Source organism: Gopherus evgoodei, chromosome 1 (genome assembly GCF_007399415.2).
Source record: "Gopherus evgoodei ecotype Sinaloan lineage chromosome 1, rGopEvg1_v1.p, whole genome shotgun sequence".
Taxonomy (NCBI): Eukaryota; Metazoa; Chordata; order Testudines; family Testudinidae; genus Gopherus; species Gopherus evgoodei.
In genome coordinates, this window is record NC_044322.1 from 360,050,814 (window position 1) to 360,074,496 (window position 23,683).

Below are 23,683 nucleotides of genomic sequence, written 5' to 3' on the forward strand. Positions count from 1 at the left end.
CTCTTGCAGGGCAGGATTTGCCAATGGAAGCCATCTTGGTGAACACTGGTGACTGGAACAGTTCAAAGAGTAGCAGAGGGGAGAGAGAGAGCGTGCGAGTTTAGTTGGTGCACCAACTCCTTTTAGTCCCCATATTCGCCAGGTGTGTGCGTGTTAACACAAGAGGTTTGTGTCTGTACAGCACCTCGCGCCATCCTGACTGGTGCCTTTGAGCAATGCCACCAAACAACTAATGAATGGGCAGAGGCCATGGCACTGGGCTTGTTCTACACAACAGCTGAGAGGGGCAATTCCCAGCATGGGTAGATAGACACACGCTAGCTCTGCTTCAGCTAGAGCCTAAAAACAGCAGTGTGGCATGAACTAACCATCCCACTACAATTCTGCCTGACCCCCTCTGTACATACTCGGGCAGCTAGCCTATGCTGCTACCACAGCCATGCTGCTGGTTTTCGGCGCTAGATCGAGCGGAGATAGTGCCTATCTGTCTACCTGTGCTGGGAATTACACCTCCCAGTGGCTGCATGGCTGTGCCAGAGCACCAGTGCAAGGGGGGAGAGTAGCTTGACTGATGTTAACCCTTTGTTCCCTGGAGAGCAGATTCAGGGTAAAGGTTATAAACTGGCTGCTTGGGGCTTTTGGAAAGGTCGGAGACAGAACCATAAAGCTGGGTTGAACTCCAGGTTAGAGATGCTTGTTACAGGCCTTCTCCTCAGAGATAAACCCCCTGCTGACTGCCTCCATCCTGGCTTTCTGCTCACTTATCCCCCAGCCATCTTACAAGCAGGGGCGGCTTCAGGCCCCAGCACGCCAAGCGCGTGCTTGGGGGGGCACGCCGCGGGGGGCACTCTGCTGGTTGCCAGGAGAGCGGCAGGCAGGCAGCCTTCGGCGGCTTGCCTGCGGAGGGTCCGCTGGTCTTGCGGCTTCGGTGGACCAGCGGACCCTCCGCAGGCATGCCACCAAAGGCAGCCTGCCTGCCGCCCTCCCGGCGACTGGCAGAGCGCCCCCCGTGACATGCCACCGTGCTTGGGGTGGCAAAATGTCTAGAGCCGCCCCTGCTTACAAGAGCTGGCATGCAACTTGAATCCAGGGGAATGTCTTTACATAAAAATAAAAACCATTTCTCTGTAATCCTAGCAGTCCAAATGTGGCAAAGTGGATGGCACAGGGTTTGGGAGAATGTGAGGGACCCTTAGTCAATCCCCTCCAGAAGTATCTATGCTGCAAAAGGCAGATTAGGAACCCAAGAATGGGTCAAACGGCATAAGGAATTGACCTGTAAAGAGACAACCAAGCTCTGAGCACAGAGCAACATGTCCTACAGTTTCAAATACGCTCTCTGAACCCCAAGCTCCTGAGTGGGTGGATTTTTCCATGCTTAAGAATATGCAGTTGTTGCAATAACCTTCTGCGTTAGCCACAGCAATGACCAGACCCTGGGAAGAGGCTAATTATGGGTGGCATAGTAAGACATCCAATAAGACTGCACAGGAGAGAACAAGACAACCGCACACAGAGCAGGGTCTGGAGACTTTTTGTCTATTGTAGTACAGAACCTTTTGAGCAATTCAGATTACAAAAGAAATTGTGGGGGGGGAGCAGTTTGGAAAAAGCTTTTTATTCCAGCTTTAAATTGCATTCGTTCGTAAGGAACTTCTTCCTTGTGGGCCAGGTTGCTTGCTGGACCCCCGTGCAAGTGAAAAAGTGGGTGTGACATGCCCTCTTGCACACCAGCTCACGGGACTCACCCATGTAGCAGCATGGAGTCGGGGAGAGAGCAACCTCTGGCCTCATCTACACTTAAAACGTAGGTCAATATAGTGTCTGCACTCAGGAAAGTGAAAAACCCACCCCACAAGTGGCTATGCCCCCTAACCCCTGGCACAGACTCAGATAGGTTGAGGGAAGAATTCGTCCATCGGCCTAGCTATGGTCACTTGGAGAGGTGGGATTACTGCAGAAAAACCCCTTCCATTGCTGTAGTCTGTGTTGACACCACGGGGTTACAGCTGTAGCTGGTGCACCACTGGGCAGCTACTAACACTCAGGTGAGAGGGAATTGCGTGGGATCTTGGCTAAACCCATCCAAAGCACAAGCCAGCTAGGGCAGGGGAAATAACCTGCCTCAGGTCTAGGGCTGGCATGGAATACTTCCCCCACCCAAAGCACCTTGGAAGAAATGGGGAGGAGGGGAGATGAATGCGTCACAACCTGGATCAACACAGCTAACCGCTGCCGCTAGTTGAGGGGCTTCTGGCAAAGTTGAGACCTAAAGATTTTCCTCAGACACAAGAGGGTGGGAAGGAGAGGAACAGGGAACTCCTGGTAGCATGACTCTCCTATCAGTTCCCCCCACACCTCAGATCCCCTGCGAGACACCCCGGAGATGGGTGTCCTTCGAATGACAGTGTCACCCTCTAAATGACATATCTGCAAAAGAACTACAGAGTCACGGCAGATACAGGGAAGGGTGTGAAATAAAGACCTCGGATCCCTTCCACCAAAGCCTGGGTCAGGACAGGACAGGTTCTTTATCCGAAATTAAAAAAAAATAAAAGGAGACCCAAACAGATACAGATATACGCCAACTGCAAACACACACGCACACTCTTGAATTCATCTCGCAAGATGAATCAAAGGCTGAGGGCTGCCGGGTGTCAGCCGTGGAGATGTGCCAATGACAGCAATTCTTGACAGCCCTTAATAACACCACTTACAGAAGCGGGCGCAGGAGGGGCTGGGTGGGGGGAGAGGGAGGATTCTATTAGAGGCTGGTTCTTAATCAATCTCAGCATCCATGCCAAAATGGGTTACAATCAAGTGCTGATGGCTACATAATTGCAGTCCATGCTTTGGACCTGTTATTCTAACAGCCAACAGAGGGCACAACAGGGAAAGCAAACTAGGCTCTCTAAATTGGGGAGGGTCCCATTGCTTAAAGGGTATTTGGGATACCGGGAAACACTGTTTTCTGGATGTTGTAGACTTCAGAGAACACCTTAAATGTACTCTGACGTGTGCATGATGTTTTCACATCCCCCTATGCTGAGCTCTAACACACCTTTTACTCTCTTGCAGCATCTCTATTTTTAACTCTTCCTTTGTATTGAGACTGGTTCAGAAGGCAAAGTCACCTACCACTCAGTAGCAGATGGGGATAGGGAGGAAACATGCCTAGTGCCAGAGCAGGGGAGTGGGAGTCCGTGTTCCTAGATTCAATTCCTGGCTCTGCAGTTGACTCGAGATGTGACCCTGAGCAAGCCACTTAACTCTGTGCCTCTGTTTCCCCATCTATAACTATACTCCCTACCCACGTCTGGAAATGCTGTGAGGCTCACTTACTAGGTGCAGAGTGTTGCGAGTGCCTCCCATGAAAGGTGCTAGAGGAGTGCCGTGTGTTATGATTATTTACTTCAGGCTCAGAAAGTACCTATTTCAAATACCACCACCTGGAGTGGCTGAAAAATCAGGCATGGAAAGTACAGAGACTGTGCACTGGAGCAGAAATGGAAATTGACTTGATAGATGCTTCCCCCTTCTAATGGATAATACTTACTTAATTGTGCCTGCTTGCTATTTCCTTTTCCTGATCTCTTTGGGAAATTATGTATATAAAACCTAGTCTTAAAGTTGCTATTTTCCTTCAGATTCGTCCCTTGGAGCCATTTGTCCAGTGAAATAGAGCTAAGGAGACAATTCCCTTGGTCGGGGTGGGGGAGGAATAGATTTGGTTTTTGACGTGCATTCTCTTCGCTTTTCTTTCTGGTGCATGAAATTTGTTTCCCTCCTCCACTTTCCAATCAAGGCTGCTCTGAGTCTCTCTTCTTGTCTCCATGTTGACTAGAGGTTATTAAAATGTTATGACACTGCCCCGCTGTAATAAAGCTCCACTCAAAGATGTTGCTATGCAGGTGGCTGAAAAGCCACCCTGGCTAAGGTGAGATGCTGCTGGAATTGGTAAATGAATGCAGAATCAGGACAAGCAGTCGGTAGCTGTAAAAATATAAGATTACTGCAGGAGACAACACAGTGCTCAGCTGTGATTTGGAGAGCCACTTTAAAGGCCACACGGTCTTGGTAGGTAGGACCCAACCTATGGCCTATATCTTTATTATACCAGGTTGCAAAATTCATGGCATTCTTTAGACGATTTTTCTTCAAGCAAACATGTTCACACCAGCAGCCCAGGGATCAAAAGCAACCCTTCAGCCGCAAACCACCGCGATGTTGTCCAGCACTCGTGAGCAAACCCATAACAACAAACTACTCCGCCTGCAGCCTCACATTTCTGGGAAACAGTAAAACAAAACAAGTCCACACACGAGCGGCCCTATTAAAAACCAAGACAGTGTCAGTGAATCTGAGCCCTAGTAAGCAGCTCTAAAATAACAAGCCAGAGGAAAAACGCATTTAGGTTTTCATTTTGTTGAAAGGAAGAGGAAAGAGCTCAGGATCTAGTCTGCAAAAAACAAAGGGAACTGCCTGGGGCCAGAGCGAACTTAGTGTAAATGAACATCGGCACAGGATGCAGGGGGCCGGACTACAGAATTTGGGACCTTCTGAACATGGTGCTGGAAGGGACTTTGAGTCCAGTACCCTACTATTGTGGAAAGCACCATCAGTTAATCCCATTCGTGGACTTCTGGAGCTCCATTTTAGAACGAGTTCAGTTGTTTGCTCCCACTCTTCCTATCAAGAGGCTGTTCCAGGATGGTTAGTAACTTTCTCTAATTGCCAGGCTAAATGTTTTCATGGACAATTTATACCCATTTGTTGTTGTGCCAACACTGTCCTTTAGCCAATGTTGCTTATGGCCCTTATGTGTTGACAGAGAGCAATAGGATCCCCTGTCAGCCTTCACTTGGCTAGGCTAAATAAACCGAGCTCTTAGGCTCTCCATTACCCTCATCATCCTGATAGCCCTCGTTCCACACCTGTTCCCTGGTGAATTCAGTCCACCAAGATGTGGCGCTGGGGAAGGATGACAACCACATGCAGCCTGGCACCCGAGCACAGCTCTGCAATAACAAAAAAACAGGGTGCATCCCTCGATCCTCTTGAGCAGTCTGACAACACCAAGCCAGCAGGCATGCAGGCCAGGAGTTATAAGTGACCCCAGGGTAATAAGCAAACATGAGCACAGCCTCTGAAGAGCAACCCTACAATAACAAACCAATGTGTCCCCAAGGAAACCCATTCCACTCCCCATCATGCAAGACTATATAAACCCCATATGAAGTCATCAAAAATACCTCTCCAGTCTCCTTTTTACATGCAATATCACCCCTGGGTATAGTCAGCTCTCTCCAATAACCCACACTAGACTCTGTCCTTCCCCTTTTACATGGGGTACAATTCTGCCTTTGGATGCACTCAGACTGCCACCGAGGCAGGAGATCACACCCAAAGGCCCATTCTGCAAGACACTCTGTGCCTTTTGATGCGGGCTGAACATCATCGGCTCTCTTTAACTTTAGTGGGACATGAGGGGTCTCAGCACCACTCAGGATCAGGCCCTAGCCCAGAGAGAATCCTCAGCAAGATTTTGCCTCTAATGAGGCTCTGGAACCCTCCTGAATTCTGGGAGAGGGGGCGCCGTATTCAAACCCACCCCTTGATGTTTTGATTCCCAAATCCATTTTCTCACCCCAAACTCAGATGCTGCTAATACCTCCTCGGGAACCTGATCTTGCCAGATTTCCACCAGTTGAATGGAGAGCTCATGAAAACAGTCCAAACTCTGGCCTCCAACCTATACTCTCCCTTCTCAGATCAGAACCAGAAGCCTGCTCCAGACCCAGACCCTGCTTCCTTGGCCCATCTGTTAGCAGAAAGGGAAATATAAAATCAAAAGCTACGAAATTCACCTGATGAAACAGCAGCAGCGTTGATGCCTGGAAAACTAAGTGCCTTTTCCCTGCTGCATGTTACTTATTGACTGATATGGGGGAAGGGGGTAAAAAGAGTTAAAGAACATTCAGAGACACCCCCCACCCCCAGTCCTTTAAAGAGATGCCTCCACACTCTGTACGGCTGGAAAGAGCAAGTCTAACTCAGAGCTGTAACAGGCAGGTGAAATGAGTGTTACAGTGTCACCAGGAGGCATGACCACAGGCAGCACCGCAGAGCCACGCAGGCAGGAAGCTTTGGCCCTGCTATCGGCTGATGCTTTTCATGTAGTGCCAATCCCACGCCCGGCTCAGTAACAACTCAGTCACTGCCGTAAAACAATCCAACCCACCCACAAACACGGCGAACAATCAAATGCACCCGGGTGCAGGGAAAGCCCCTCCTCAAGTCTCTCCATTAGCTTCGGGGAAACCAGGGTCAGTCTGATCAACGTCCATTACAAATGGCAGTCAGTTCAGGTCACCCGGAACCAGCTCTTTCAGCTGTATCTCAATGAAGGGATTTTCATCCTGGATCATATCATTGGTCCATCTAAATCCAGTCTGCCACTCTTTGCTGCACTAAACCATTGGTCCATCCCATCTTGTATCCCACCTCCTGCCATACCAGCCTCCATCACTGGTCCATCAGTGCTGGCTTCCTGCCTCCACACGGTAGCTATTAACAGATGCGTCAGAGACGCAAAAATAAATCCTACGCTGCCCCTGACCAGTTGTGCAATGCTGCAAAGGATGGGGTAGAAAAACCCTCTATCGACGGGGCACGCCTTGAAACTTAAGATCCGAGTGTTCTTTTCTTAACCTGAATAACTGCACAAGGCACCAACGGCCATATCACGTTCGGCACCCCTAAGAGTCCCTTCAAGACACAGAAGGTGTTGCTCTCGCACCAAGGAAGCCTCATGCTAGAACTTTTCCATCAGGCTCCTTCAGGACAAGAGCAGGATGAGGAGCAGAATAAATCCTCACTCCTGACCTCAGTTCCTGGCAAAGCCAGTTCCTCCGCGCACAGGCACAGCTACAGCGGTGAAACAAAAGGGAGCAATCGCTCCCGTAGCCACTGTCCTAGCACAGGAGCTGTTATCCCTTTCTGCAGAGAGGATCATGAGTCAGCCTCCTCCCCCAACCCAAGTCTGGTTCCTTGACAGCACATGGAATCTCAGGAGGCCATCGGTGGAGACTATGGTAGATTTCCCAAGAGGAACAAAGGGCAGTTGGCTCCCCTGTTCCACTGAAAATCAATAGACCCCTTTGTGCCTTTAAAAATCTGCCTTGCATTTTCTGGCCCCACTGACTTACTCATCTCAGGTGCCTTGGGGTACTTCTGTGCTAGCATCGTCCCTCCCGAGCTGCCAGCTAACAGGGCATGAAAGGCAATTAGAGAGGATTTGCCTGATTGATCTCCTAGTTTATTTTTCCTCGTAAGGCCACTAATGCAGCTTTGCCCAGAAGTCAGTAGCAATGATTGATGAGATTTCCTCATTTCCTGGGCTTTAATAAACCCATCAAAGGTGCTTAAAAGCAGCGAGGACTCCTGCTGCAGGAATGAAGTTTTGTTAAATGCTCTGCGTAAGACCTAGCGAATGTAGATACGAAGGAAAGATAGAACGGCAGTGCTGACGCACCCACGGCACCTCTACAAGAGAGTTGCAGTGGGGTATAACCCAGTCGTAAAGCGCCACCAAGGTCTTTGTGACACAGAAACTCCTGCGGTCTAACACATCTGTAGCTAGATGTAAGAAACACGATAGCCCCAGCCAACTCACAAACCCATGGATGCGTATGGGATAGAACCCAGGAGTTCTGCTTCAAAACGCACTGCCACTGAACTGTAATGTTCAGCTGTGCCTTGCTGTTTTCTCGCTTGCATCAGCACTAGAGGCAACTCTGACAGCCTCCATTCATGTGCAATGGATTTGAATGAGATCAAGTATTAGCTCCAGCCATCACGACGCCGGGATCACAGGGACTTTACTGAAATCAGACTTCCCCTGTCACATAACCACGCCGAAAGCAGAGGTAGAATCCAGGACTTTCCTGCTGCCAATGCTCCGCCCTGGAGCAGGTCTGGTTCCATCCAGCAGAGGTCACTGACATGTGCACACATTCTAGGAACTGTCCCTGAAGCCAGCAATTCCCCCCGTGACTTCCATAAGAGCTATCACTGCTTGGCCCCTCTCAGGATCAGGATCTTAGACAATCCACCACACAACATCAATCTGTGGATGGTAGTGGTTCCAGGAGTGACACTGCTGCGCCTCCTACTGAGTGTCAATTCCCAAGGCTGCCACATGATGTCTGGCAGTATCACTGGTGGGCAGAGGAAGGAGTGACTCAAGAACACCTATGAACATATGACAGAGTTGAAATTGGTCCCATTCATAGACAGTAGACAGGCGGTAATGACACCCTGTTTCACATATAAGCATTCACACACATCACATGGCATCAGATCCATTGCACTGAGCTGTGTCCTGCCCCATTAAACCATCTTACGCAGTAAGTGGGTGTTCTAATGCATATGTTGTAACATCACCTCAATTAGCAGACATGGAGCACCCAATTGACATGGGTAATTAACAAGTAGGATCAGTGCAGCAGTTACCCAGAGAGAGCCTCACACAGCAGGAACTTCCATCCCTGCCTATTGCAGTGGGAACAGAAGTCAAGCTTTCCTTCTGCCGTCCTGCATCTGAGCCCAAACCCCTGGGCTCGTACAGGGGACAGAGAAATAACCAGGAGTAGAATGAGCAAGACAGGAGACTGCATTTACCAGACTCATCACAGATCCTGTGAATATGGTATTTGTGATGGATGAACAGACATATTATTACAGGACTTAATGCAAACGCTTCGCCCCAAATGGTGACACATGATTACTAGTTTGGAAATGACGAGGCTAATTATAATGAAACGCTTCACTCAGATCCCTCTCTAAAGGGAATATCCGATGAAGGAACAAACTTGTGACGGAAACCTGCTGCAGGATTTGATGAACTGGATCAGACTCCTGGGCCATCCAAGTGCAGTTTCCTGTGTCCTGCAGTGGATGATGCCCAGCACTGCAGAGGAAGGTGGTGTGTACACACACACACAGGCATGCACGCACGCGATATCTGGGCAACTGAGCAATGATACCTGGAGAAGATGTGGGTGGGGAGGAATCAAGCCACATCATCGGGCTCTTTATATCCCGGTTCTATGTTTAAAGATGAACTGAAACACCTTTCAATAACAATGCTAACTTATGTGTTTCTATAGCAACTCATCACCATAGCATCTAAGCACTGCACAAAATAAGGCTCCATCCTGACTTCCTTGGGGCTTGGCAAGGATCCACTCATGTTGATTTGATTGCAGGGTCAGGGGTCACGTGGCAATTGTCCATGCTGGAATCTGTTCTTCAGCTCCCAGGAAATTCAGCTGGTGGTTGTCTGTTGGTTTCCTTGACCATGGTTGTGCCTTTAGCAAATAGGTAGGTGCAAGAAGCTGCTGCCAACTTGATCAGGGCTTTGGCTAAGTCTAATCTTCTGCTGTTGCTTGTCCTGCAGGCAGCTGACCTGTCTAGATCCTTGCACAGCCCATCAGTGTCCAGCTAGGGAACTGAGGCACAGAGAGGTCCCGTGCCTTGCCCTAGATCACACATTGTAACAGAGCTGGCACTCAAACCCAGATCAAGACCCAGTCCAGTGCCTTAAATCACAAGGCCATGCTCCCTCCACCACCGAGTCCCACTGACTGCAGATGCACATGCTTCATTGCAGGCTCTTCGCAGCATCGTTCCCGAAGAATGCAACCATCTCAGTAGGTCTCTAGGGAGGACTAAATGCAAGATTGGGTCCTCGCAGGGTCCGCAAAGTCTCCGCAAAGGTCTGTGTGAAGGAGGGATTTGAAAAGGTGGACAAGGAGAGTGAGGAGTTCCAGCCACTAAGGATGGATTGGAAGATGGTGCAAAGAGACGAGTGGGAAGATGGAACTGCTGGGTGCCTTAAGACTTTGGCAGGGGGAGGTGGACAAGTGTGAATTTATGATCCCTTTGTGCAGCACCTCAAAAGTGCAAACATGCAGCAGACAATAGCGGCACTAGTGTAAAGTGAAAAAAGGAGACATTTAAAATTGATAACAAGCCGCAGATACATATCAACGAGCACTTACAGGAATGCACTAGGCTAAGAGAGACAGGACAGGACACAGAGGCCTGAACATGAAAGGGTACAAACCCAGCTCCAACCCTGCATCCTCCAGCTGACAATGCAGCCTGCAGTCCACCCACATAGGGATAATCAGAACAGGGCAGCGCTCCAAGTGGAAGAACTCATGCAGCGCAGAAGTCAGGGCCGGCTCCAGGCCCCAGCGCGCCAAGCGCATGCTTGGGGCAGCATGCCGGGGGGCGCTCTGCCAGTTGCTGGGAGGGCGGCAGGCGGCTCCGGTGGACCTCCCAGAGGCGTGCCTGCAGAGGGTCCCCTGGTCTCGTGGCTCCGGTGAAGCATCCGCAGGCACGCTTGTGGGAGGTTCACCGGAGCCGCGGGACCAGCAGACCCTCCGCAGGGACGCCTGCGGGAGGTTCACCGGAGCCGCGGGACCGGCAAGCGCAGAGCGCCCCCTCGCGGCGTGCCGCTGTGCTTGGGGCGGCGAAATGGCCAGAGCCGGCTCTGGCAGAAGGCCAGGTCTGAGAAGCAACACTCACAGGAAACATGGCAAGATGGTACTATGAGCAATAGTCACTAATCAGTCCTTCAACCAAGATGTTCTCATCCCTTCTTCTATTTTCTTTCCACTTTAATTTCACTTCTCTCCATCTTGGTCACTTTCATTCTTGCATTCAAAGGAAAAACACAAAAACCCTTTTGTGGTTTCACATCAACAGGGAGTTGCGGGACCTAAGTCTTGACTCTCCTACCAACTCACTCAAAGGATTCGGGCCACTTGCTTCACCCCCCTCCCTTGTGCCTCAGTTTCCCACCTGTGAAACAGGGATGACAAGGCTTACCATCTCAAAGGAGAGCTCTCAGCCTGAATTCATTACGGCTGATAAAGCTTTTTGGGATACATGCCTATTTAAAGCTTTATGATTTTATTAACTCATACAGATCTTCAGCTATACACAGGGAAAGAACATAAGTACTTCTGTTCTAAGAAAACAGATCTCGAACACTTGACCTAAAGGTGATGCTTGAGCCTTCTGTCTCTGGGTACCCAAACACTAGAGCAGGGGTAGGCAACCTATGGCACGGGTGCCGAAGGCAGCAAGCGAGCCGATTTTCAGTGGCACTCACACTGCCCAGGTCCTGGCCACCGGTCCGGGGGGCTCTGCATTTTAATTTAATTTTAAATGATGCTTCTTAAACATTTTAAAAACCTTGTTTACTTTACATACAACAATAGTTTAGTTATATATTATAGACCTTATAGAATAAAGAACAGGAGTACTTGTGGCACCTTAGAGACTAACAAATTTATTTGAGCATAAGCTTTCATGGGCTACAGCTCACTTCATTGGATGCTGTAGCCCACGAAAGTTACGCTCAAATAAATTTGTTAGTCTCTAAGGTGCCACAAGTACTCCTGTTCTTTTTGTGGATACAGACTAACACGGCTGCGACTCTGACACTTATAGAAAGAGACCTTCTAAAAACGTTAAAATGTATGACTGGCACGCGAAACCTTAAATTAGAGTGAATAAATGACTCGGCACAGCACTTATGAAAGGTTGCCGACCCCTGCACTAGAGGGCCAAAATCAACATACACTCGGAGCAGATCTATTATTCTACCCAGCAGAGGGCAGTACTGCAGAGCACAGACACAACAATGCAATGAATATGCAACCCCACTGTTCAGTAAGCGTTTGTGCCCCCCTACCACAGCTACCAGAATCAACCTTCAGCTCAAGTGGTAGAAGCTCATGGTCTTCATACTCTAAATCCTGTGTTCAGCTCCTAGTGAGAACTGATGGCATCCCCCTACTGCTCCATACATCCAGGAAGAAACATGGGATCAAATGGGGAATAGAGAACTGACTGCAAAGGAACAGATGTTCAGTGACATGAAAGGAAAATCCAAGCATAATGGAAGGGGGAAGGCAGTTTGCCTCAGAGTCCCAGGTAAAAGGGGGGAGATTATTATTAATTCAAAGAAAGATAAGGCCATGTTAAAAAAAAAAAAGAAAATGACCCCACCCCATCCCCAAAGTAATAACAATTACAGTCGGTCTTTGGGGCTTCTATCCATTGGCGGAGGGAGGGAGAGCAGCCAAAAAACCTGAAAGCGAAACATTTTTCAGCCAAGTCCCTCCTCCCCCCAAAATTCATTAAAAACAAAAATTTCCTGGGGAAATTTCCATTTCAATAGAAAAGTCATTTTCCATCGAAGAAAATGTGAAGGGAAATTTTAGACCAGCTTGAACAGCTATACATCTATTCCTTTTGAAAAGTGCCAGGTTTACAGCCTCTGTTCTGTCTCTTCGCACAGAACAGATGAGAGAGCTTTCTCCTCTGCACCTCCTTTCATCTAGAGCAACCTTCCTGTCCCTCTCCATATACTCCCATTAAAAACCTCTTTCCCCCCACCCCGACACACATCTAATAAACAGAGGAAAGAGAAATGAATTAGCAATGGGCAAACAGGGACCATTCACCTAAGCCTTTACAGACGTTCAGATAAAATTAGTTCCAGATCTGAATCGCCCCCCCTAATTTTATCCATCTCACTTAGGAAGTATAATTATGACTTAATTAGTAATGTTTACGTAGCACTGCAGCACCACAGAACTCAATAGTACCATCATCCACAATTTACAGATGGGGAAACTGAGGCACAGAACGGCTAAATGACTTGTCCAGCAAGTGACTTGTGACTGAAGCAGAGTCTCCTTCCAATACATTTTGTACAAAGATGCTATAAAAATAAAACAAAGCTGCATTGTGCATCAAGTGCTCACTATTCCATCGATAGCCTCTTGCAACAGGATACCCCGTTTTCGTCTCCTAACTGAGTTTTCTTTCTAATGTAACATTATGGACAAATCCCTAGTCAAAAACAAAAAACAAAAAAACCACAACACCACACACTGTTGATGATCAAATATGCTCTAACCAAGTAAAACAGAAACACGAGCACAGAATTTTCAAACCCGTTCTCACCATCCCAGTGTAATCATCTTCCTTTTCAAAAATAAAAATCAAGCAAATAGTTTATAGAAAAAATGAAGTGGCAATTTCCCAGTTCGGCTGGGGATCAATACATGGGCTTGTCATGGTTTTTATTCCAAAGGGGCTGTGCTCCTTTTTCAGAAGCCCAGATTGACAGAACTCCAGTGCTTGACTTATGATTACTTCATCTCGGCAAGATATTTTGAATTTAAAACTCACTGCAGTTGGATACAGAATCAGCCAGGATTTGATTTACTGTTAATTCATTGCTCTGATTCCTATAATTCTAAATTCAGTCACCAAACAGTTTAATGCTGATAGAATCACCAGCGCAGTTCTTTATGAATGGGCGTCAGGGGAATTTTGTTAGTAAGTGCATGTTAGCAACTGTTATTCACTTCAGGAGGAGTGAAAAAAAAAATCTATACACACAATTCTTGGTTCAGGTACCAGCGCTTCCAGAGATTGAGAAACATACTGTGCCACTTAATGATTTAAGAGCAAAACAGCTTTGGGATTATAAACTATGTTTCCCCCCATCTTTCCTCTCCAATATGGTATTTCACACTCAAATGGAATCAAAAGCCGGTTCAGAGAGTGGTTCATTTTGCAAAACATTGACATGCATTCAATGCTGCGTTGGCTTGGAGAGTTCATCTAGCATCAAGATTTATTTCCCCAGTCCTTGTACATCACAGGCAATGAGGACGGGGGGAAAAGTGTGTGAGAATAGATCATGCAGATGCGTTTAATGGAAATTGATTCCATATTATCTGCATTAGAGCCACACATTCACCCTGTCAAAAGGACAAGGTAAAGTTCTAATGCCAGTCACCTCGCATTAATTGATGGCTCAGAGTCTTGGTGTGGAAACCCAGACAGGCCACTTGCACACACACAGATATAGCTGGAAGGGAAGTCAGAAAACAGACATTGCAGCTAGGCGAGATGTGGGTTGGCTACAGAGGCACTTGCTACCAGGTCACCAGTTCAAATCCAGCCTAGGTTAGTAGCAGCTGCAATTTAGTACCTCTGCAAACAATTCAGTGAGTCTTGGTCCATTTCCTAGTGGGACAAGGATCCCAAAAACAAAATCCACTACTGAAATCAACACTAGGTGGTAGCCTCAGCAGTGAGGTCAAGGATAAAATGACCTGTCAATTCCCAGAGCAGGTTTGCCTGCAGGGTAGGGATGCACTCTAGTGGAGGGAGGCAAAGGAGCATGGAGGGAAGCTTGCATGGTTCCTGTTCTCTGGATTTCAGTCTGCCCTCCAAGAACATCAATCAAGTGCCTTTTGCCATCAAATTCACTCAGGCCCTTAAGGTGGACAGAACTAGCAGGGTTCTGCTTAGGGTCTCCATTCAAGAACAGCCCTACTTAAGGTTTCTACAGTGCTTCTCATTGCCAATAATGCCCAGGCCTGTGGGAACATTGGGAGACACTCCCTGGATGCCTTGGCTAACATGGGATCACTAGCAAACTGCAGGAAGAAGATCTTTAAACCTAGAGTGCCCTTTCAAAAGTTTTCGGCCCATGGGGGGCTTTATACGAATTCTGTGAACAAGCATGTCTGCATTATGGCACCATAGTCATGCTCGTGGCTATAGTAAATGCTCAGCTGGAACATTTTCAGTGTTTAGGTCCTCTTAGCTGGGCAGGTTTTGTTTATGTTACAAAGGATGCCAAAGAGCAAAGAATGCACCAAGTTAGAACAGGAGAAACACTAATTAAGAGGAAAAAAGTAAGCTACATAGCTCCAGTAGTACCAGGCAAAAAAATAAAGAGAAAAGGCCGCTTTTATCTGAAGAGAGCTACTACACTAGGCTTTCATCATCACAGTAATACTTAGCATTTCTATAGTGCCTGCAATCCACATGCTTTACAATCCACGCTTCCCAGGCTGTTGTAAAGACTAGCACCCCAAATTTAAAGAGGAGAAACTGAGGCACAGGGGGAGCTGACTCAGCAAAGTGACCCAGCATGTGAGTGGCAGGTCTAGAACAATTACACATACTTCCTGACAACCCAGCCCTGTGCTTTAACTACCAGGCCAGGCTTTCCTCGTTTTAAGGCATTCCGGTGCCGCTTGAATTTCAACACGTTTGAGTTGTCTTTGGGATTCTGCAAGTATTTCATCCTGAATAGTCCCACTCTCATGGTGATTAAAGCACAGGGACTGGGAGTAAGAGCTGGATCTTGATACAGACTCACTGCTTAAGACCTTGGGCTAGCTATTAGGTTCCAAATTAACTTCTATTACAGTTGGTGGAAAGACGCCTTTGAGTTCACGGGAGTTGGGCTGAACCAATCGTGCCTCAGTTTCCCCATCCGTAGAATGGGGATAATTATGCTTTTTCAAGGGCTCCAAGATCTCTGAAAGACAAGCACCACAAGTTTTCTTCACTTGAGCAGCTTGTGGGAAAAGCAGAGAGAACCCCAAATTCTCATGAGCGAATGTGCTTGAAACACAACTACCCTCCTCATCCAATGCCCAGCACTTCAACAGCCAGCACTTTGCGCACACAGACTAATTCATTGGTCAGACCTCCTAGCTGAGGGTGGGAAACCTCCGTGACTGTTGTTGGGAGGAGTTACAATCTATTTGGAAAACAATACAAGAAAGAAAAAGCCCTTCAAAAACACAGAAAGGCAGGCGCTGGGATTGGGCCTTTACCCAGTTCTTGCTACAGAGAGTGTCACCATTAGCAACCTGCTCAGTCAGTAACATACCCTTTGAGGCATTCAGGATGACAACCCCACCCAAGACTACACTTGCAAGCAAAAAGATGGTCTAATGCAGGGACGGCCAAACTGCGGTTCGCGAGCCACATGCGGCTGTTTTACAGTTAAAGTGCAGCTTACCGAGCACCCCTCCCGTCCCTCTCACAACCAGACTGTGGGGGCAAGGGGAAGAAGGTCAGGGCTTCTGCCCTGCAGCAGGGTGGCGGGGCTTAGGGCTTCTGCCCTGCACGGAGGGGGGGTCTTGGGACTTCTGCCTCACAAGAGGCGCCTGCCAGGGCTGAAGCATCCAATCCCGGCAGACACAGCCTGGCTCTCCACTCAGAGAGTCAGTAAATTTGGCCACTGCTCTAGCGGATAAGATCCTAGAATAGGACTTGAGAGACATGGGTTCAAATCCCAGCACAACCACAGACTCTTTATGACTTTGGGAGAGTCACCTAATCTACCCTGCACCTCTGTTCCCCCATATATAAGACAAGGATAATAAATCTCTGCTTCCCAGAGTGCAGAGACAATGAACTCCATTAACGATTGTCAGCTGCTCAGATGCAACAACATTGCAGGCCATGTAAATACCTAGACTAGATGATAAAATAAGGCACTGTCTCTTTACAATGTTAGACTAGGATGGTGTTGAGATGCTAATCCACAAAGCATGGCACTGTTGACCCCAGAACTGAAAAGGCTCCCCTGTTAATACTGTCACAACACACAGTAGTGGCATGCTAGCTCACAAACATGAGGAGTCACAGATTTTGCTTTTCAATTTTCCTTCCAAACAGGAAATGAATTCCAAATCAGCATTAACCCCAACTAAGCCTGAACTCCAATAATACTTCCGACTCACATGCCTTTCCTCTGAGGATCTCAGAGTGCTTGAAAACATTAATTAACCCTCGCAACACCCGCTGGGAAGTAGGTAGTCATTATTGTACCCATACACAGATGGTGAAACTGAGGTACAGAGAGGCAAAGTGGCTCATTAAGGCCAAAGGGGGAGGCAGTGGTAGAGGTGACAACAGAACTCCAGACTCCTGGCTCTCAGTTCAGCCAGTGGATGTGAAATTAGAGGACTAATGACCCAGCCCAACAAAGCCAGAGACTTCGAAATCCAGGTCCTTAACTCAACTGTGAGTCATTTAAAAAAAATAACCTATTATAAGTCAGTGGCAAAGGTTCACTTGGGAGCCTCGTCCTCAGTGCTGGTGCACCTGGATCACTTTGGTTTGCCTCAAAGTTTGCTAAGCCCTCAGAGCAAACCAAACCCAGCGCCAAACACTCCATGTACACAGAGGGGACTGGAGGTAGTTGGATGGGGAAGGTGTGAGTATTTTCTTTCTCAAGGGAGAAACTCTGTCTAGGGAAGGATTTTCTACAGCCCTCATCACCATAGTAGCCAAGAGCTGGATTGCAAACTGAATGGACTCAACTGTCTTTTGTGCCTGGAAGGCAGCTACAATTATCCAGCAAAGACTCCCAAACAGCACCGGGATTTATCATAAGGAAGTATTTTTAAATGCCCATCTTTGATGTAAGCCACACCTAAATCACGCAGCTGCATGAAGTTTGCATCCCATTGATTTTTCCGACTGCCACAAATTTAAGACAGGACTCAATGGCAGATTCTTGTGAAAGGCTGGGGGCTATTTTTTTAAAATGAGATCTAACTAAAAGGAAACACTTATTTTAAAGGTGTCCCCACATTGAATATATTCAGGCTGGGAAGAAAAATCTTATACTTTAGGATTTTTTTTTTGTATGTTTCAATCTGAACATGTAAGAAAAACAGACAGCTACATAAAGCACATCTGTTGCACTGTTTGAAGCCCATCTCTTATAAAGAGCATGCTTAATAAGAGCTCCCTCCCCCCCCAAAAAACTAGACAAATTGATAACCTACATGTTTCTCTGAGCCCTGAAGCCTTCAGACTGTGGCTGAAGGGGGGGGGGGAGAAGAGAGAGAGAGAGAGAGAAAGCACCTAATCTCACACTGAGAGGCACACACTGTAATTAAAAATCACAAAAAAGGCAAAAGCAAGCAACCCCATGCTCCACTGGTTCTCTGCATTCACAGATTTAAGTAGCTTTTATAAACACCCGGGTGAAACCGAGGACAGATAATAAGTTAACATGCTTTATGCCTTCTAAAATATTTGTGGAGTGCTGGTGCATGCTCAAGATAAGTCCTTCAGAGGGTGGGGGAGTAGAAGGTATTGAGTTGGCTGTAAAATGCCCTGGAACCTTTTTCATGGTTTCCCTGGAAGGATAGCAACCTCTAGCAGTCACAGCTGTGCACCTGCCACACAGATCCAACCCCTTTTTCAAAACACACACACACACACAGACACACCCCTACCTGTGCAGCAGTTCACTCCCATCCACCACCTAGCTAACTTAAGTAACAAATCACATGTTCCTTGTGGCAGAGGGAAGCCATGGAACTCCAGTGCATTACACCAAGCTTTTTGCATAGATGCTAATTAATGCATGAATGTTGTACTAGAAACCAGTTTAGTGCAGACTCCAGGTTGCCCTTTATATTTAAAAACAAAAAATACAGCCCCATATTTTGCATGACCACCTCTTCATATGACTAAAGATGACATTTATAGGAGAGAGTGTTTCCTCCCCCCTAAAGCAATAACTTCATAAAATGCTAGAAGGGAAGTGGGTGATGGTATATGGGGAGGTTTCTCACTCTTTATATATACACACATACTATAAAACTAAACAATATTCAAACTGATGAGGCTTTGCAAGCCTGGGTTTAGCTGGGAGGACCTCATCTGCTGCTGGAGTATTATATTTCTATCAAAACCATGTGCCGTTCAGTGTTTAGATCACTTTTCCCTGTCTACATAACTTAGGGGCATATGTCTGATAAATGAGGAGCATCAATATTCAGGTTTCAGTTGCAGTACACAGAGGCACAAAGAGATTTACCAGGACTAACTGCACAGGCTAGATTTAGATATATTAAAAAAACCTCACCGACAGCTTGTGGAAAAGAAACTGTTTTCTCTTTCCCTAGATATTGCCAATCGGAGGTGAGTGTTTTTCCCCCTTCTATCAAGCAAAAGGGCTGTTTCTCTCTCTCTCTCTCACACACATACACACACACTCCCCCAGGAAACTATAATTCTCCCAGGGAAACAGGGTCTGCAACCAACCTTGTCAAGTAAAGAAGAAGTTTGAAAATACAGTATATGGGAACTAAGGGAGAGAGAGATCACAGTGGTTTGCCCAGGCAAAGCATCTTCTGTCAAATTGGATGGCTTTTGCTTTACAATGGATCCACAAACACACACTCCAGGCTTTACTCTGAGTTCAACAGCCCCAATAATAAAGCCTGTCAAGTCTGACTGATTTCAGGTTACACATTTTCCTATGTACACATACAGAGGAATACACCTATCTATAGAGAAAGACACACACCCCAATTTTGAGGCCCTCAAAAACCCCAATATAAAGTCTCTCACCCAGACCATGTTCTCTAATCTCTTTAGCATTTTCCACACAGGTGTTTTTTGTTTTGTTTTGTTTTTTAAAGAGAAAGCATCATTTGCCTCTACTTCTGGCAGGCAAACCAGAATAACTTCAGTCTCTGGCTCTCACAGGAGAATCTGCTGGGGAAACTTTATCACCCCAGCGCTGATTTTGCAGTGGAGGCTGGAGGGGAAGGGGAAAGGAAGAGGAAAAACTACTGCAGAAGCAGCAGCTGGAGTGTGTCTGTTTCTTCCAGAAAAGTTCATCAACCGGGGAGCTTATGAAATTTGGGGCGGGGGGGGGGACGTGGAGACTGGGTGGTGGGCTAGGATCTGGCAACTCCCATCCCTTTCCAAGGGCCGATCAGGGAGGAACGCTCCCAAAGCCCATCCTGGCAGCCTCCTACCCCACTAGCGACTGCCGGATGTGGGGGGCGGGATCCCCCATTCCCGCGGCTGAGAATCCGAGCAAGGGACCTCCCGGGAAAGCTGCAGGCAGGCAGAAGGGGGAAATCAAGTGGCGACGGCAAATACACACACACACCCCCCACCCCACGCCAGACACCTCACTGAAACTTGCCTGCTAACAAGTCGCTGGCTCTGGCTTTTCGAACGGCGCAGGCAGGCAAATGCTGACGATACTAGATCGACATCTGGATCTAAGGACCAGCATCCGCTCCTCGCACACAAATCGCCCATGCAGCAACCTCCCTCCCTCCCGCTCTCTCTCTCTGGAGTCGTGGCTCGTTTTAAGAAGCCGATCTGGACTGAATCTCGGCATCCATGCGGATTTCATTTTAACACACCCACCCACCCTTTTTGGAGGGGGAGGGTGCCGGCTCTGGGGGTGGTGGTTAAGGAATCCCTCCCCCTTGGTTAATAGCATCAGGGATTCCCCCCACCCGGCCAAGCGCCCAGGTGTGGCAGGGAAGGTAGGGTCTCTACCTGCCCCTACGCCCCCGCCCCCCGGGCTGGCGAAGATCGGGGACGCTGGCTGGCTGGCTGGCTCCTTACCTGGGAAAGCTGCTTTTTTTTTTCCTTCTCCCCCCCGCCCCCGGTCTTCAGTGCAGGCGCCGCATTGACACTGCAGATGGTGTCTCTGGAAATGTGTCTCCGATCCCCCAATACTCCACGGCTGCAGCGCCCAGAGCCCGTCCCCGCGCCGGGAAGCTCCTTCCTACAACGTCCAAGACGAAATGCCCCGCCAGCTAGCCCCTCTTCCCCCCCCAAATTCCCCCCTCCCTCCCTTCCCCCCCAAATCAGCACAGGGGGGGCTGGCGCTGAGCGCGCGGGGTGGGCTGCAGTCCGGAGCGGCACCTCTCCGCCCCTTCCCCCGGGGCTGGAGGAGGCGACCCGGGGCTTCTTCACTCAGCCATGCCCGGCTCCCCTCTCTGCTCCGCGGCTGCCCCCGCTGCTCTGTGCCCGCCTGGGAGGGCGCACACTGCGGCTGTCTCGCCAGCCTTGCTCCCGCTGGCGCTGGCTCGCTCTCCAATGGTGGCTGGGGAGAGGGGGTGGCTCAGTCTTTAGACACACACAAGCGCCCCCCCCCTCCAGCCCAGACAGCCAAGGCCGATCCTGTAGCAACGTGGTAGGGGGGTGCTGGCACCAAAAACCACCCTCCCCAATCCCGCTTTGCAGCGCTCCTGGCGCCTTGCTCCTGCGTCCGGCCCCCCCAAGGCGCGGCGGGTGCTGGAGGGGCCCCGGGCTCGCTTCCCTCCACCCCTCCCGCGGCAGCTTCGCTCAAAGTTTGCTGGAGCTCGGCTGCCACCAAACTCTCCGCGGCTCGCTGCTGCCTCTGGCTCGCGACGGCGCGTGCACTGAAGCGCTGCCAAGCCTGCAACTCCGGCTGCCTTGATTTTACTGTGCCCCCGCCCCCCCCCCTTCTATTCTATACTCACTAGTGACACCTAGGATCTCCAACCTGATTGGGCTAATTGTGAAATTTCATTGCCGGGGGGTGGGGGTGGGAAGGGGAGACAAGGGCTCAAGGCAGCGAACACACATGCTGCTCCCCGCGCCCCCGCTCAGAAAACCCCCTCACACGCTGCCCCCCGTCCCTTCCTTGTGCGCCCTTCTGCACACCGGGCAGGATCAGACCAGGGTAGCGAGGGGCTGGGGAAAGCACAGGCGGTCGCTCCCGCCGCCTGGCTGAAGGCTGGACATCCTAGAGAGGCTGTTCTACCGCCTGCTTCTTCCTTTCACCGCAGGCAGCCAAGGGGAAGGGGGAAAGCTCAGCCTTATTTTATCCGCGCCTATTAATCAATCTTTGCTCGGCTTAGCCTCCTCCCCCCTTCCAGATCAGGCACGTGAGACTTAAAAATCCTCCCCCCCACCCCCAATCGCACCTCCTCTTGCCAGGTAAAGGGCGAGCCCTGTGCAACTCAAGAGGGCACCGACCCTGTCTGCAGCAGCGCGGAGGGAGCGTTGCTTTTAAGGAATTAGTGGCCGCCAGAGCAACAGGTCTGTCTCTCAATTCAGTATAAGATCAACAGAACAGATGCTACGGTGATGTACGCTTGACAAATGTCCAAGACAGAAAGAGAAGTGCACAGCACTGCATGTGCAGCGCTATACACACGTGCCATGTACAGCCTCCAGCAGGGGGCAATCTAGGTACCAATCCCGCATCTGCAGGACTGTCCGTGTTTGTGCAGAACTCAGCCCAATGCCCCCCTTCCCCCCAAATTCCTACTTGGCAGCTCTAAACTCTACCATAATACAAAACTAATAGATTTCAGAGTAGCAGGCATGTTAGTTATTTACAAAAATAACAGGTATTTTTGTGACCTCTTAGGGACCAGGACTGTGTCTCACCAGGTGTGTATACAGCACCTTGCACAAGGTGGGCCTGATCAAGGCCTCGAGGTGATGCCACAATACAAACAACTATCAAGTTTTTAATAGTCTGTATTTCACCTTTAAATGCTCACAGTACAACACTGGGCAGAAATCTATTTCCTTTCCCTTTTGCACCAGTACATTTTTTTAAAAACAATATTATGTTTTCCTTGAAACAAATTTTATCTCTCTAGGGTGTGTATATTCATGTGGGTTGCCTGAGCCCTGGTTTACATTTCCTGATGGATGGGGATTCAAAACCTTTTTTTTTTTTAAGGTGGTGCACAAAATGTATTTATTATTCTTTATCTCTTGCGTCTTGCAAGGAATCATTTGTTTTCATTCAGAGAAATGAATGCCATGTGAAGCCTGAAGAGTAATAACACAGCCAAATGACATGGGAAGAGCAAGACAAATCTGCAAGATACAACGGCAGGTGAATAACCTCTGCAGATCACTGCTATTGTGAATAGTACAGTATTATTTAATGCCCATTCTTACCTGGACTTCCGTTTAATAATACATATGAAAATCACTGGGAAAGTCAGTTCTGCCTTTAAAACTCAGCTATCCCTAAAACAGACGATGTAGGTTAACCGATTTTTTGTTTTAATCTGAGGAGGTAGACGAATCAATGTGATTCTTTCTATTTCTTAAAACAATGGCTCAAGTCAATATATTGCTCATATCTCTGGATTCCATAAGGATGAGTGACAAATGAGACTGTATTTATAGGCTCTTTCATGCACAAAGCTGTGGGGGTAGAAAGGGGTCAAGACTGGATAACCCATATGGCCTCTTCTGACCCTATAAATAGCTGCAGTAAAAGAGCCCCAGGACATATTACCCAGATCTGGAGAACTGTAATCCAGATTTATTTATTTTTGCTATTGACTTTAATGACAGCAGGATCCTACCGGTGCTGTGCAGATGCAAAGACTCTCATCCTGAGAGTTGCTGAGCACCCACAACTTTCAGAGGAGTGGAAAATACTTAGAACATAAGAGTGGCCGTACTGGGTCAGACCAAAGGTCCATCTAGCCTAGTATCCTGTCTACCAACAGTGGCCAATGCCAGGTACCCCAGAGGGAGTGAACCTAACAGGTAATGATCAAGTGATCTCTCTCCTGCCATCCATCTCCACCCTCTGACAAACAGAGTCTAGAGACACAATTCCTTACCCATCCTGGCTAATAGCCATTAATGGACTTAACCTCCATGAATTTATCCAGTTCTCTTTTAAATGCTGTTATAGTCCTAGCCTTCACAACTTCCTCAGGCAAGGAGTTCCACAAGTTGACTGTGGGCTGTGTGAAGAACTTCCTTTTATTTGTTTTAACCCTGCTGCCCATTAATTTCATTTAGTGACCCCTAGTTCTTGTATTATGGGAATAAGTAAATAAGGAAAAGTTATCTACTTTCTCCACATCACTCATGATTTTATAGACCTCTATCATATCCCCCCTTAGTCTTCTCTTTTCCAAGCTGAAGAGTCCTAGCCTCTTTAATCTCTCCTCATATGGGATCCATTCCAAACCCCTAATCATTTTAGTTGCCC

The 23,683-nt window shown here is 48.2% G+C and overlaps 1 protein-coding gene across 4 annotated transcripts in view; it reads right to left on the reverse strand.

Moving 5' to 3' along the window:
- The window catches only part of PLXNA4 (plexin A4), a 667,362-nt gene extending 646,885 nt beyond the window's left edge, over positions 1-20,477 (reverse strand). For 3 of the 4 annotated variants that reach the window (XM_030574789.1, XM_030574977.1, XM_030575061.1), the window contains exon 1: positions 20,302-20,477. The gene's annotated coding sequence lies outside the window, so the exon portion shown is untranslated. Of the gene's footprint in view, positions 1-19,281; positions 19,332-20,301 lie in introns of those variants that run through there. The other variant, XM_030574885.1, reaches the window with a different exon arrangement.
- Positions 20,478-23,683: the final 3,206 nt, after the last annotated feature.